The 13,368-nt window shown below is 47.4% G+C and overlaps 1 long non-coding RNA gene across 1 annotated transcript in view; it reads left to right on the forward strand.

The window, feature by feature from the left end:
* Positions 1–1,210: 1,210 nt before the first annotated feature.
* Positions 1,211–13,368, forward strand: part of LOC107978133 — a 24,584-nt gene continuing 12,426 nt past the window's right edge. The window contains exon 1 of the long non-coding RNA XR_003485008.2: positions 1,211–1,417. This is a non-coding gene — a long non-coding RNA (uncharacterized LOC107978133). The remainder of the gene's footprint in view (positions 1,418–13,368) is intronic.

Consider the following 13,368-nt stretch of genomic DNA (forward strand, 5'->3'; position numbering starts at 1 on the left):
TAGACTGAATCACTGTCCCAGCCAATCCCACACTCCTACCCCTAAGTACCGATTAATTATGGAAATCAGCATCTGAGGTAGGCATGGGCCCAATAAGGCAGTGAAGAGCCACACATGAGGAAAAGGAGAAGAAACTGTCCCCAGAGCCACCATCATCCACCAATAGGGTAACCGCTAGTCACCAGCTGCTTCAGCTGTTAACAGTTAATGAATATAGTGAAGGGGAGGCAGCTAAGTGTTCTGAGTTCCTCTAGGTGGTAAAAACAATGTTCTTAAGCTATCAAGGTAACTGGTGTATGGCTTCCGGTTCACAGTACCTGAGGTGGTTACAGTACCTGAGGTGAGCACCTCAGAGGGTTGTGAGCCAGGGCTCAAGAAAGATGTTTGAGATAAATGGGATAGCTAAGGAGATAGTTCATCCAGTAAGAGGCCATGCGTTCGAGCCCTGGCACCGATGTGGTGGTTGTGGGCCTGTAAGGGAGGCAGAGATGGGCAGATCCCTGGGAGTCCTGGGCCGGACAGCCTAGCCTGCTGGATAAACTGTAGCTCTTAATGAGTGGCCCTATCTCAAAAGTCAGGGCAGAAGACTATGGAGGAATTATAGCTGAGGTTGTCCTCGGGCCTCACGCCAAGCCAATGGGCAAAAAGAAGACAATGAAGGGCAAACGTGTTACCTAAGCACCTGGGACTTGAACTGACTCAGCAGCAATGTGCAAGTATCATTTGTCCCACTTCACCCTCACCCCCATTCCACTCCCCCTCAGCAAGGGGACCAATGAGTGAACAAGCTGGAGTACAGCACAGCCTGGCATAGAGAGTCACCCGCCATTACTCTTCTTGTAAGGCCGTCATAAAATTACTGAGGTCTCCCATGTACCATCCTTCCAGTGGGTCCAGTGGAAGATTAACAAAGGTAAAGAGGATGCAGAGGGGCCAGCCAGGAGCTCCTGAGGGAACTGGCCATCTCAGCTGTGCTCTAGGTGTCCCTGAGCGAGGCCAGGTAAGCATCTACAAAGGGCTGGCAGATAGATGACTTCACCCAAGCCTCAGCTGCCTCCCCTGCAGGCCCTGCTACCCCTCCAAGTAGGGAGATGGGTTTTAACCCTGGATATCAATGCGCTAACAGGAAGAGGAAGTAGACATCATCAGAGAGTTTCCAAGGCCCCTCAATGAGTCACCAGCCGATTTCTCAACTCAGAGCCTCGTGCTGTGTCACTAGGTTCCCCATCCTCAGCTTCTGAGAGCTGCAGACATGGGGTAGCCCTGTGACACTCCCCCACACATGTCCTCTGTCACCCACGTGTGGGCCCTAGTTTCCTTCCCAGACAGCAACTACAGCCAGACATGCTGAGGCCTGCAGAATTTCTCTTCCCACATGAATGACTGGGCCACTCTATGCACAGCACAGCCCTGTGAGGTAAGGTGACTGTGAGTAAAGATATGGAAGGTTGGGACCTACAATGGAACTGCCTGTGAGGGCCTTGAGGGAGCCACACCATAGTGCTGTCCTTATTTCACACCCAGGCCCCCAGAATTTATATAGTTTGAGTGACTTTAGGGTTCAAAACACTGCAGAACCTGGGCTCTGGCTAAGCTGGTCCATTTAGAGTGGCAGAGAAGGGCTGTAATGGCCCAAAAGAGCACCTCATCATCCTCCCAGGTCTTCCCTAGTTATGTCTCTGCTCCCTCTATCTCCTCCAATTGTGCGCTCTCTCTCCCTCCCTCTCTCTCTCTCTCTCTCTCTCTCTCTCTCTCTCTCTCTCTCTCTCTCTCTCCCTCTGGCATGCCTCTCTGTGTTGGTTAATATTGAGAGTCAACTTGGCAGCATCTAGCATCACCTAGGAGATAAACCTCTGTGTATAAGGGAGTTTCTAGACTGGGTAATTAAGACCCACCCTGTAGGCGGCACCATCCTCTCCAAGTTAGCCTTTATTGCCAATTTTGACATAGCCTAGAGTCTTCTGAGAGGAAAGCCTGGATTAAGGAATTGCCTAGATCACATTGGCCTGTGGACATGTCTGTGGGGTATTGTTCTGATTATTAATCGATGATGGAGGGCCCAGCCTACTGTGGGAGGCACTGTCCCTAGGCAGATGGGCCTGGGCTATACAATAAATAAATAAATAAATAAATAAATAAATAAATAAATAAATAAAGCTGGGCGATACAAAAAACTAAAGCTAACTAAACATGAGTGAGGGAGTGAGCCAGCATCCTCTGTGATTCCGGCTGTACTTCCTTGGCTGTGAGAGAGTTCTCTGGTAATATAGAGCAGAATAGCAAGCAGGCCCATCTTCAGGTTCCTGCACTGAGTTCCTGCTCTGACTTCCTTCCACTGAAGGACAGTAACCTGGAAGTTTAAGATGAAATAAACCATTTCCTCCCGGAACTTTCTTTTATTCAGAGTGTTTTGTCACAGCAACAAAAAGCAAGCTAGAGCAAGGGTCCTAGACTGCATAAAAAGAAGAAAGTGAACAGAGGACCAGCATCCAGCTCTCTCTGCTTCCTGTGGGTGCAGTGTGGCCAGCTGCTCCACACTCCTGCCTCCATATCTCCCCTGCCATGGTGGACTGTAGCCTGAACAGAAAGCAAGCCTTCCTTCCTTAAGTGTTTTTATCTGGCATTTTGTCACAGCGATGGGAAAAGCAACTCACACCCTGCCTTTTTTCAGTCAGCCTGCTTTCCTAAACTTAGTCTTTCAGAAATTTCTGGGCATTTTCTAAAGGTTGCAACATTTTTTCCCCATCTACATAGTGGTAAACTAGTTTATAAGATCACCGCAGGGGGGCAAGTTCCAACACCGTGGAGCCTGATAGCCTAGTAGGGAAGTGGTATTCTAGCATTTACTATAGGGAACTGCTGCTGCCTGGAAGCTTGCCTGGGAGGGGGTGAAGGTAAACTAGTTTATAAGATCACCGCAGGGGGGCAAGTTCCAACACCGTGGAGCCTGATAGCCTAGTAGGGAAGTGGTATTCTAGCATTTACTATAGGGAACTGCTGCTGCCTGGAAGCTTGCCTGGGAGGGGGTGAAGCCTCTTTCTACACACAGCCTGAGGAAGAGCTCTGATGACCTCCCTCTAACAGAGTCCTAAAATAGTCACTGGGCCAATGGCTGAATGGCTGTGTGTGTGTGTGTGTGTGAGAGAGAGAGAGAGAGAGAGAGAGAGAGAGAGAGAGAGAGAGAGAGAGAGAGAGAGAGACTCTTCAAGCTACAGAAAAGTTGCAAGTACCAAGCAGGGATTTTTTTTTCCTTTGACAACGCTAATTAATTTGGTTTATATGTATATTGACTTTGATTTTTGAGGCAAAATCCTCACTCTATAGTTCAGACTGGCCTCAAACTCATTCTATAGCCAAGAATGACCTTGAACCCCAAATACTCCTGCCTCAAATGCCCAAGTTCTGTGATGACAAGCTTGTACCATCATTCCTGGCTTCAACAGCTATAGATACTAGGTCCATGACTGGTAGACACTTCAGTCAGTACATATTTTTCACAAACTAGAACACATTGTTCTATTCTGTTTTCTGTTGCTTTGATAAAACACCCCAACCAAAAGCAACCTGGGGGAGAAAGGGAATATTTCAGGTTGTACTTTCAGGTGACAGTTCATCATTGAGGGAAGTCAAGGCAGGCAAGAACTCAAGCAGGTACACGCATAGATTGGTGCCTACCCCAGCTGTTACCAAAGAGGCTTCATCCAGCAACTGGTGGAAACTGATGCAGACTCACAGCCTAACATTAGGCAGAGCACTGGAATCCTGCAGAAGAGGGGGAGAAAATGATTGTAGGAGCCAGAAGAGTCAAGAACACCACAAGAAAACTCACAGAATCAACTAACCAGGGCTCATAGGGGCTAACAGAGACAGAACTGACAACCAGGGGGCCTGCATGGGACTGACCTAGGCCCTCTGCATATATGTTACAGTTATGTAGCTTGGTCTTTTGTGGGACTCTTAATAGTGGGAATAAGGACTGTCTACAACTCTTTTGCTGGCTTCTGGGACCCTACTCCTGATACTGGGTCACCTTGTCCAGCCTTAATACATGGGGAGGTGCTTAGTCTTACTGCAACTCTATGTTTTGTTGATATTCATGGAAGACCTGCCCTTTCCTAAACAGAAACAGTGGAGGAGTGGATTGGGGGTGGGAACAGAAGGGGTGGGGAGAGGAACTGGGAAGAGGAGGGAAGAAAAACTGTGGCTAAGATGTAAAATAAATAAGTAAATTTATTAAAAATTAAAAATAAAGAACTCAAGCATGAACTAATACAGAATCCATGGAGGAACCCTGCTTACCAGCTTCCTCCCAGGCTGTGATTCAGTGACCTTTCTTAGAGAGATAACACTACTCACAGTAGGCTGAGCTCCGTTAAGCCAATTAGCAATCAATAAAATGCCCTAGAGACATGCTTGCAGGCTAATATGATTCAGGCAACCCCCAAACTGAGAGTCCCTCAGATAACTCTGGGCTGTGTTGACAGCTGAAGCTAACTAGGTGACCCAGGCTATGAAACTGATTTTTGCTTTGTTTTGAGTTTTGAGACAAAGATGTGTATCCCCTGTTGATCATGTGACCACCATACCTGTTAATGCAGAACTCGGGATTGAACCCAGGCTTTGTGTGTGCTAGGCAAGCTCTCCACTCATTGCCCTATAACCCCAGGCCCTCATAGCAAATCTTGTATAGAAAATACACCTATTGCAATCAAGCCAGAAAACGGCATGGTGGCATGCTAATCTTGCCATGTTATGGCATGACATTAATCCTCAACTTCATCAAAGCTTTTGAATTTGCTGCTAGAAAAATTCCTGGGTCTAGCTTTTGTGTGGAGCTGCCAGCTCCCCCTCTGATATATGCATTTTCAGAGGGGGTGCATGTATCTCTGCTCATGGAGTCCAGAGGTTAGCAGGTGTGTGCTCTATCACTCTCTACCATATCCCTCTGAGACAGGCTCCCTCCTGAACGTGAAGTAAGGCCAGCAAGCCCTATATTCGATCCTCTTGTCTCTGCCCCCATAGTGTGGAGGTTACAGGTATTATAACCTCATCTGGATTTCCACATAGGTGCTGGGGATTGTAACTCAGGCCTTCATGCTTGAACAGCAAGTACTATTTCCTCCTCCTCTGTCGCTCTCTGTCTCTCTGTGTGTGTCTCTGTCTCTGTCTCTGTCTCTCTCTCTTTCTCTCTCTCTCTCTCTTTCTCTATTTCCCTCTCTGATTACACATGGTTCATAACCGTGTCTGATCTCTTGTGATCTGGACACAGTGGACTAGTCAGCTACTTGGCAGAACTTCCTTCACTGTGGACCTGATGACTCCTCATAAAGTCTTTGCTACGAGCGTTGCAGAAGAACCCTTGTATCCTCCCCGTGCTCCATCAGGTACCATACAGTCAATGGTTCTGCTGCTGCTGCTGCTGCTGCTGCTGCTGCTGCTGGACTCTGCTGGCCAGCACCATGGTGATGTCTGTCATTCTTCTCGCTTCCTTCTTTGCATTCAGTGTTCAGAGACAAGGTTTTTTGGCAGTGTAAAAATATCCTCTTCCTCTTCATACTTCACCCTGAAACACATCTCTGTTGGCACGGCTTCTGTCCCACTCAGCTCTCTGGTGCATTTCATTTGATGCTTTGATTATCCTGATGTGGCTGTGAGGTCCTCTCTCATGCTGGCATGTGTGTCATCTGACCCTTCTGTCAATCTTTGAGCATGTCGTTAACCCACCTTGTACCATAAGATGTCCTGTGCTCCTCTTCCCCTGATCCAGTGAAGGGACCAACTCCCCATTTTGGCAGCCATAACAGCCTAACACGTGCTTGCCTGACCTTGCCTTGGTCACTAGGAGGTCACATGCCCACCTCGTGGCAAGGAACCAATCAGAAGTTAGCTGGTGGTGCTATGCTTTACGGCTCTGGGTGTGCTTTACCAACAAGTGCGCTGCAATGATGTGCAGAGCATAGCAACCACCCTGGGAGGGCCTATGGGCCATAACAACCAGTTGACCAATCAACACAGGGCAAGTCCTCCAACACCAATCCTGAGCCTGTGTGTACCCCCTAGACATTCCCCTTACGCTGTCCTATCTCTGTCATGTGGTTTCTCAGGGTCTTTCCCCAGCCATCCGCCATGGTGGGTTGATGAAGGGCCTGAGCTAATGGGGTTAGCTCGTTAAACAACTGCAATAAAAGACTCATTGCTTTTGCATCAAAATGGGCCTCTTGGTGATTTGGGGGTTCAGAATTTGGGCACAACACCAGCACTGAAAGGAGCTGTTGGTATAGGGCAGGTGTCCTGGTTTCTTCTCTGTGACTGAAAAACACCATGACCAGAAGCAAATTGGGAAACAAAGGGGTTTTATTTTAGCTTACAGGTTGTGGTGGTTTGAAAGAAAATGGCCCCCAGAGGGAGTGGCACTATTAGAAGGTGGCCTTGTTGGAGTTGGTGTGGTCTTGGTGGAGGAAGCATGTCACTGTGGGGGTGGGCTTTGTGGTCTTTTTCTCAAGCTTCACTCAGTGTGACAGTCAGTCAACTTCCTGCTGCCTCGGGTCAAGGTGTAGCTAGCACCAAATCTGTCTGCCCTCTACCATGCTCCCCATCATGATGACAATGGACTGGACCTCTGAAACTGTAAGCCACCACCTCAATTGAATGTTTTCTTTGTAAGAGTTGCCTTGGTCTTGTTGTTTCTTCACAGCAATAAAAACCTTAACTAAGACACAGATCCATCATCAAGGGCAGATGAGGCAGAAACCATGAAGGAATGCTGCTAACTGGCTTGCTTCCTCTGGCTTGCTCACCTACCTTTCTTATACCACCCATGCCCACCTGCTCAGGAGTGACTCCAACCCACAGTGGGAGCCTTCTCACGTCAATCAGCAACCAAGAAAACATGCTACAGTCTTGCCCACAGGCCAATCGGATGGAGGCAGTTCCTCAGTGGAGAGTCCTCTCTTCCCAGGTGTGTCTAGGGTTGACAAAAACTGTGGCAACAAGACTGTCACTGCTATCAGTACAGAGCTCAGCAGTACATGCTTGCCTCACCCTGAAAAGCCTCTGCCTTGTGAGGGGCCACAGAGCTGCACGGGTGGTCCATGCTACTATGTAGATGTCTTCCTTCTACACCCTGTAGAGGCTCTGATCCTCTGTGCATGATACATAGTCCTCCATAGGCTGTCCACACTGCTATGTGGAGGCTCTGACTCTGCTTAACTGTCTATGGTTCCATGTAGATGGTCCACTCTGTCTTGTGAATACCCTATTGACCCCGTAGAAACTGACGGATAGTGGCAATCCATAGTTGTCTGGTCCTCTTCCTCTGTGGGTGCTCCCCAGTACCACACTGATGGGCCACTATTCTACGAAGATTTTCTTTTTCTTTTTGGCATGTGGATTTGTGTGGTGTGCATACATGTACATGTTTTCCCATGTGTGCAGATACACATAAACATGTGTGTGCTGCACGTGGAAGCATATAACTGATGTTCTCTACCTTATTCGTTGAATCAGGCTCTCTCAAGTAAATCGAGCTTGTTAATGTGTTTAGCTAAGCATCTTGCTCCCAGGATCCTCTCACTTCTGCCTCCCAGCACTGGAATTACTGTGAGACTCCATGCCATCCAGCATTTCTGTGGGGCTGAAGATCTGAACTCGGGTCCTCTTGTGCAACAAGTGCTTTAGCCACTGAACCACCTTCCCAGCCCTTTACAGAGAGTTATCACACTGCTTCCTTAATGCCCTGTTCACCTCTTAGATGCTCACTCTCACCATAGTCCACACATCGTGGCTGCCCCACTTCCTGGTGGATGTTCCACACTGCTGTGCAGTACCCTGTTCATCCCACTCAGCTCCAGCACCCAGTTCTCTGAATCTTCCCACTCCTATTCAGATGGCCATCTTTCACAGCCCCATACAGCAGGGGAGCTCGGAACTTCCAGGAAGAAAATACAAGAGGACAGTGGAGGTGGAGCATCACAACACTCTCCATGAATGCCTGGAGGCTGGTACATGTCCTACCACCACCTACAGCATTAGGAAATGCCTGGGCCCCTCTGCCACCCTCACCCTTTAAAGGGGTCTTAAAGGCTGGAAATGTGGCTCTGTAGGCAGAGTGCTTGCCTAGCAACCATGAATTCCTGGGTTCCATTCCCAGCACATAAACCAGGCATGGTGGTGAATGCCCAGAATCCCAGCACTCTGCAGGTGGAGGAAGGAGAGTCAGAAGGTCAGGTTGGCTACACAGTGTTTTCAAAGCCTGCCTGGAATACTGAAGACTGCCTTGAAAACAAATTCTTAAAACTGTAGTTGCTTGTTTATATTTGCTTTAGTCAACAACCATACTGGACATTTTCCTTGCTTTAAGGCCTTTTTTGTGTTTTTTGTGCATTTTGCCCACTTTTCAATAGAAATGGAAATCATTATTTCCAAGAATTTCTTACAAAGATGAGGATGCACTAGTGTGTTTTTTTTTATAACTACTCCTTTTCTTTGTTTTTTTTTATCTTAACTTATAATGTTAATATCACCTCAAATCTCTATTTCTCTGTTTTCTCACATATTTTTCTAAAACTGCCAATGGAGAACATTGCCCTGTGTTCTCTTCTAACCTCTTTGAGAGAGAGAGAGAGAGAGAGAGAGAGAGAGAGAGAGAGAGAGAGAGAGTTTATGCATGTATATGTGCAGATGAGCTCCTCTGCGTGTGCCCATGTGGAGGCCAGAAGTTAACTTCCAGTGTCTTTTCATCACTCTCCACATTTTATTTTCTTTTGAGTCAAGGTTTCCCTTTGAACCTAGAATTTGCTGTTTCATGTAGCCAATGAATTCCCAGGTTCCACCTGTCTTCACCCCCAACCCAGCCAGCACTGGGATTACTGGCAAGGGCTGCCACATCTGGCTTTATGTGGATCTAAAGGATCCGAACCCAGGTCCTCATGCTTGCACAGCAAGCTTCACCTACTGAGCCATCTCTCCACCCTACCTTACTCATTAGGTTTTGAGTTTTTTGTTTGTTTGTTTGTTTTTGTATTTTGAGACAGGATATCAAGTAGGCCAGATTGGCCTTAAACTAATAGGCAGCCAAGGGTGGCTTTGAACTCCTGATCCTCCTGCCTCCACTTTTAGAGTGCTGGGGCTCTTGGTCTTTATGAGGTTATTTTCCAATCAAAGCTACCTAGGATTCGTCTGAGGGAACGTGATTTCTGCAGTGGCTTGATCCCACATCAATGATTGAATCGATCTCTATTAATTGACATCAATACTCTCTTAAACTAGAGGAGCCCATGAGACTAATGTGGCCTGTGTTTTTTCACTGATGTCACTGATGATTCTCACAGTGGTGTCTCGTCACATGACAGCCCCATGCTGTGGTTCATGTCAGAGAAAAGGCATCACCTCTTGCTGTTCCCTAAACAGCTTGTTACTCTGTGTGGTCCATTGCAATGCAGCCACGAACTCTTAAACCCTGGCAGAGCTCACCCACTTCCTGCTGGGTCTCCACCTAGCCTGGGGCCATCATTCTTCCCTCGGGAGGGTGTAGCTGTCTCCAAATAAAGGCCCAGCTTTTCCTGAGAGGTTCATTCCTTGCTAGAACTAGGTCGGCTTTTTCTCTGTCTTGATGGCATGTGCATCACTGGAGCACATGAAATGCCATCCAGTGTTAGCAGAGGCAGCAGCTGCTTGTTCTCCTGAGCTGTCTGTCACAGGAGGCTGCATACTCTAGTCCCTAGCAGCCTCCCAGTGCAGAGCAGGCTTGAACTGTGTGAATTCCACGGGGTCACAGGCACCTTCCTATCCCGGTAGGGTTGTGACCATCTGGCCTTGATGGAGCCGCTTCCAACCACAACAACCTCCCTTCTGTCCCTCTGTACACTACAAGTCCTGGGATCCTGGACAAGCAAGGGTACAAGACCGGACTGGCCCAGGAGAGACATACCAGACAGTGTCCCCAGGTGACCTAGTGCCTCTGTGGAGCAGGCAGGAAGTGTTGTTGCCTGGCCACCCAGCCACCCACAGCCATCTGCTCAGCTCCCTGGAAACACCCCTGTGGTCTCCGAGATTACTCAGCAGTCCCCAGCTTCCTGTTCGGTGGGCTGGTTTGTGTCTCTTTTTGCTTTGTTTATTTGCTTTTTATGTGTGTTTCAAAATTTCAAGTGGTGCAGTGAAAAGGAACAGGAGGGACAGAACTGAATATTAGTGGCCAGTAAAGTAACTATCCACCAAGACTAGGGTTTGTTCCCAGGCTTCCTGTGGGGAAATTAACCCCCAACTGTGAAGCACAAATTGGGAGGCCACTTAATACCATTCTAGTGGTTAGAGATGGGGCCTTGGGAATAGAAGAGGTTTTGGTGCTGTCACTGGGATGAACCTCAGGCATGAATCTTCCTGGATCTATAGGAACAGAGAGAGAAGGCAAATACATGTGTGCACATCCACACAGGGTATTTTGCACCATTTGACCACGTGTACCACCCACGTATCCATAATGACACCACGAAATACCACTCTCAATCTTAGAACAAAGCCAGGACCAAAATAAACCTATTTATTTACTCATGCAGTCGTCCATTTGAATGTTTTTGAGACAGGGTCTCTTGTTATCCAGGTGATCCTCGAACCTGGTATATAGGCAGAATGACCTTGAACTACTGGTTTCTTGCTTCCACTTCCAGAATGTTGGGATTAAGCACTACACCTGATTTATGTTATGCTGTGGATAGGAGCCAGGGTTGTGTATGTTAGGCAAGCACTCAGCCAACAGAGCTCCATCCAGAGCCCAATAAACCTGTTTTCATTTAGAACCTGTTCGATCTGTGGGCAACAGAAAAGGGACTCATGCCCCTTCCTCAGATGGGCATTTGCAGGGAGCTTTAAGAACAACTGAGATGCCAACTACTTCACCATAACTTACACCAAAACCTGGTGTTAACACCTTTCCATCCTCTGGAAGCCATGCCTGTTCTCCATAGCAGGGTTGGGTGCCATTCTGTGTCTGCCAAGAACTGTCATCTCTTCCTCATCTCTGAATGAGCATAGCCCAGTTGTCCTATGCCCCTGGTTTCCCCTTACTAACCATTCAGGGACCCCGCCAGGCCACTTCTCCTGGCCAGAGCAACAAGGTCCCAGGATATTACTGGACCCCAGGGATGTTGCTCCTTTTGTAGAGAGATCTTACCTGCCTCAATTAACGAAATCCAGAAACTTCTTCATGGACATGCCCAGAGGTTTATCTTCTAGACGATTCTAGATCCTGTCAAGCTGGCATTCAATAGTGTATTGGCCAATACATTATTGTAGTGTAAGGTTCTCTAGAGGAACAGAATGTGTGTGGGGATGTGTGTGTGTGTGTGTGTGTGTGTGTGTGTGTGTGTGTGTGTGTGTGTGTGTGTGGTTTTATTAGCGTGGCTTACTCTGTGGTCTAGCTAGTCCAACAATGGCTCTCTAGAAAGGGAAAGTCCAAGACTCGTGTAGAAGTTCAGTCTACAAGACTGGATGCCTCAGCTGGTCTTCAGTACATGCTAGAATCCTAACGAAGTAGGCTCTAATGCCAATTAAAGGAATGAACTTGCCAGCAAGAGTGAGGGCAGAAGGCAAAGAGCAAAAACTTCCTTCTTCATGGCTTTTATGTAGGCTGCCAGCAGAAAATGTGGTCCAAGTATAAGGTGGGCCTTACCACCTCAAAAGATCCAGATTAGCTGGATGGTGGTGATGCATGCCTTTAATCCCAGCACTCAGGAGACAGAGGCAAGTGGATCTCTGTGAGTTCAAGGCCAGCCTGATCTACAGAGCAAGTTCCAAGACACCCAAAGCTACACAGAGAAGTCCTGTCTCAAAAAAAAAAAATTTAAAAAGGTCCAGATTAGATTATTTAATTACGAAAAAATCCCTCACAGGTGTACCCAGCCAGTTGGGTTTAAGTTAATTCCAGGTGTAGTCAAAGGAACAACCAAGATTAGCCACCGCAAGCAGTGGGCATCCTCTTCTCTGTGCAAAGGGGAGAATATGAGTTATCTTCAGTCCAGCATCCACCTGCAATGGTATCGTAGCACGTGCACACATCAAGAGTACCTGCTCACACCCTCCTTCCAGAGGTGGAGAGCCTTGGTTGATGTGTCAGAGTCCAACATCCAGACAACAAAACAGCGCTACAGATACAGCACAGATGATAGGGTGCTTGCCTAATAATCCCAGAACTCAGGAGCTAGGGACAGGAGGATCTGGGATTCAAGGTCATTCTGAGCTACTTTAGAACCTGTCTCAACAAAACCTTCCGTGGTAAAAGAGTTTTAGGAGGTCAACTGAAGTTGATGTCACATAAATATTCTAGGGTTGCTTGGGACAGAGACGTGACCCTGTCTTCAGCACCCTGACATGTCACGAGAGCATACACAAGAGAACAGGTGCAGGCCCCCACCCTCTGACTGATCCTTCTGCAGGGACAGTGGCTCCTGGAACCTTGAGAAGTTCCGGGGCTGGGCTCCCTGGAAGAGTGTCTATTCTAGGCTCATGCCCTTGCTAGTTCACTCCTCCAAAGTAGGCCATCACTGTCACCATGTTCACAATGTTAAAGTGTGATTGAAGACTTGTTTATTTAGATTATTCAAACAGACAGGTTCAGCCTTGTCTCTGCCACAGAGAGATCTGGGATTCAGAAGACAGCAAGCTGGAAGAACACAGAACATGGGGCTCATGGCCAACTTCTGCCTTCCTTCTTGCTCTTATAAACTCCTGGGGCTCAGAAAGAGGCTCCTGGAGAAGTGAAGAGATGGCTCATGTGTGTGTGTGTGATCCCTCATCCTCATGTAAAGCAAGCAAACAAAACCCTCGACTGACCTTGTCCCTGACTACAATTTCCCCTCCCTCTCCTCCCAGCCCCTCCCTACCTCCCTTCCCATCTAGATCCACCCCCTTTCTGTCCCTCATTAGAAAATAAACCAGTTTCTAGGGGATAATAATAAAATAAAACAAAAGCGAAATACATAGAAAGAATGCAAAATAAACAAAAGGAAAAGAGCCCAAGAAAAGGCACAAGAACAGGTTTGGTCTCAGAGACCCACTTGTTTGCACACTCAAGAATTCCATACAAACACAAAACCAGAAGCCAAAATATATATGCAAAGGACCTATAGGGGGAGAGCGGGTGGGAGAGGAGAGAAACTTTGAAAAAAGAAAAAAAAATAGCCCTAACAACATTATGAGACAAGGAACCTTCAAAGATGTCATTGAGTTTATTTTCTGTTGGCCATCTACTGCTAGACATGTGGCCTCTCCTTAAGAGTAATTTGTTTCCCCAGTGAGACTCCCTTGGAAAAAACTAGATTTTCATTTGCAAGTGATTATCAATTGGAGAAAGCTCTGGGTTAGGGATAGGAGCAT

This window comes from Cricetulus griseus, chromosome 4, assembly GCF_003668045.3.
Source record: "Cricetulus griseus strain 17A/GY chromosome 4, alternate assembly CriGri-PICRH-1.0, whole genome shotgun sequence".
Classification (NCBI taxonomy): Eukaryota; Metazoa; Chordata; class Mammalia; order Rodentia; family Cricetidae; genus Cricetulus; species Cricetulus griseus.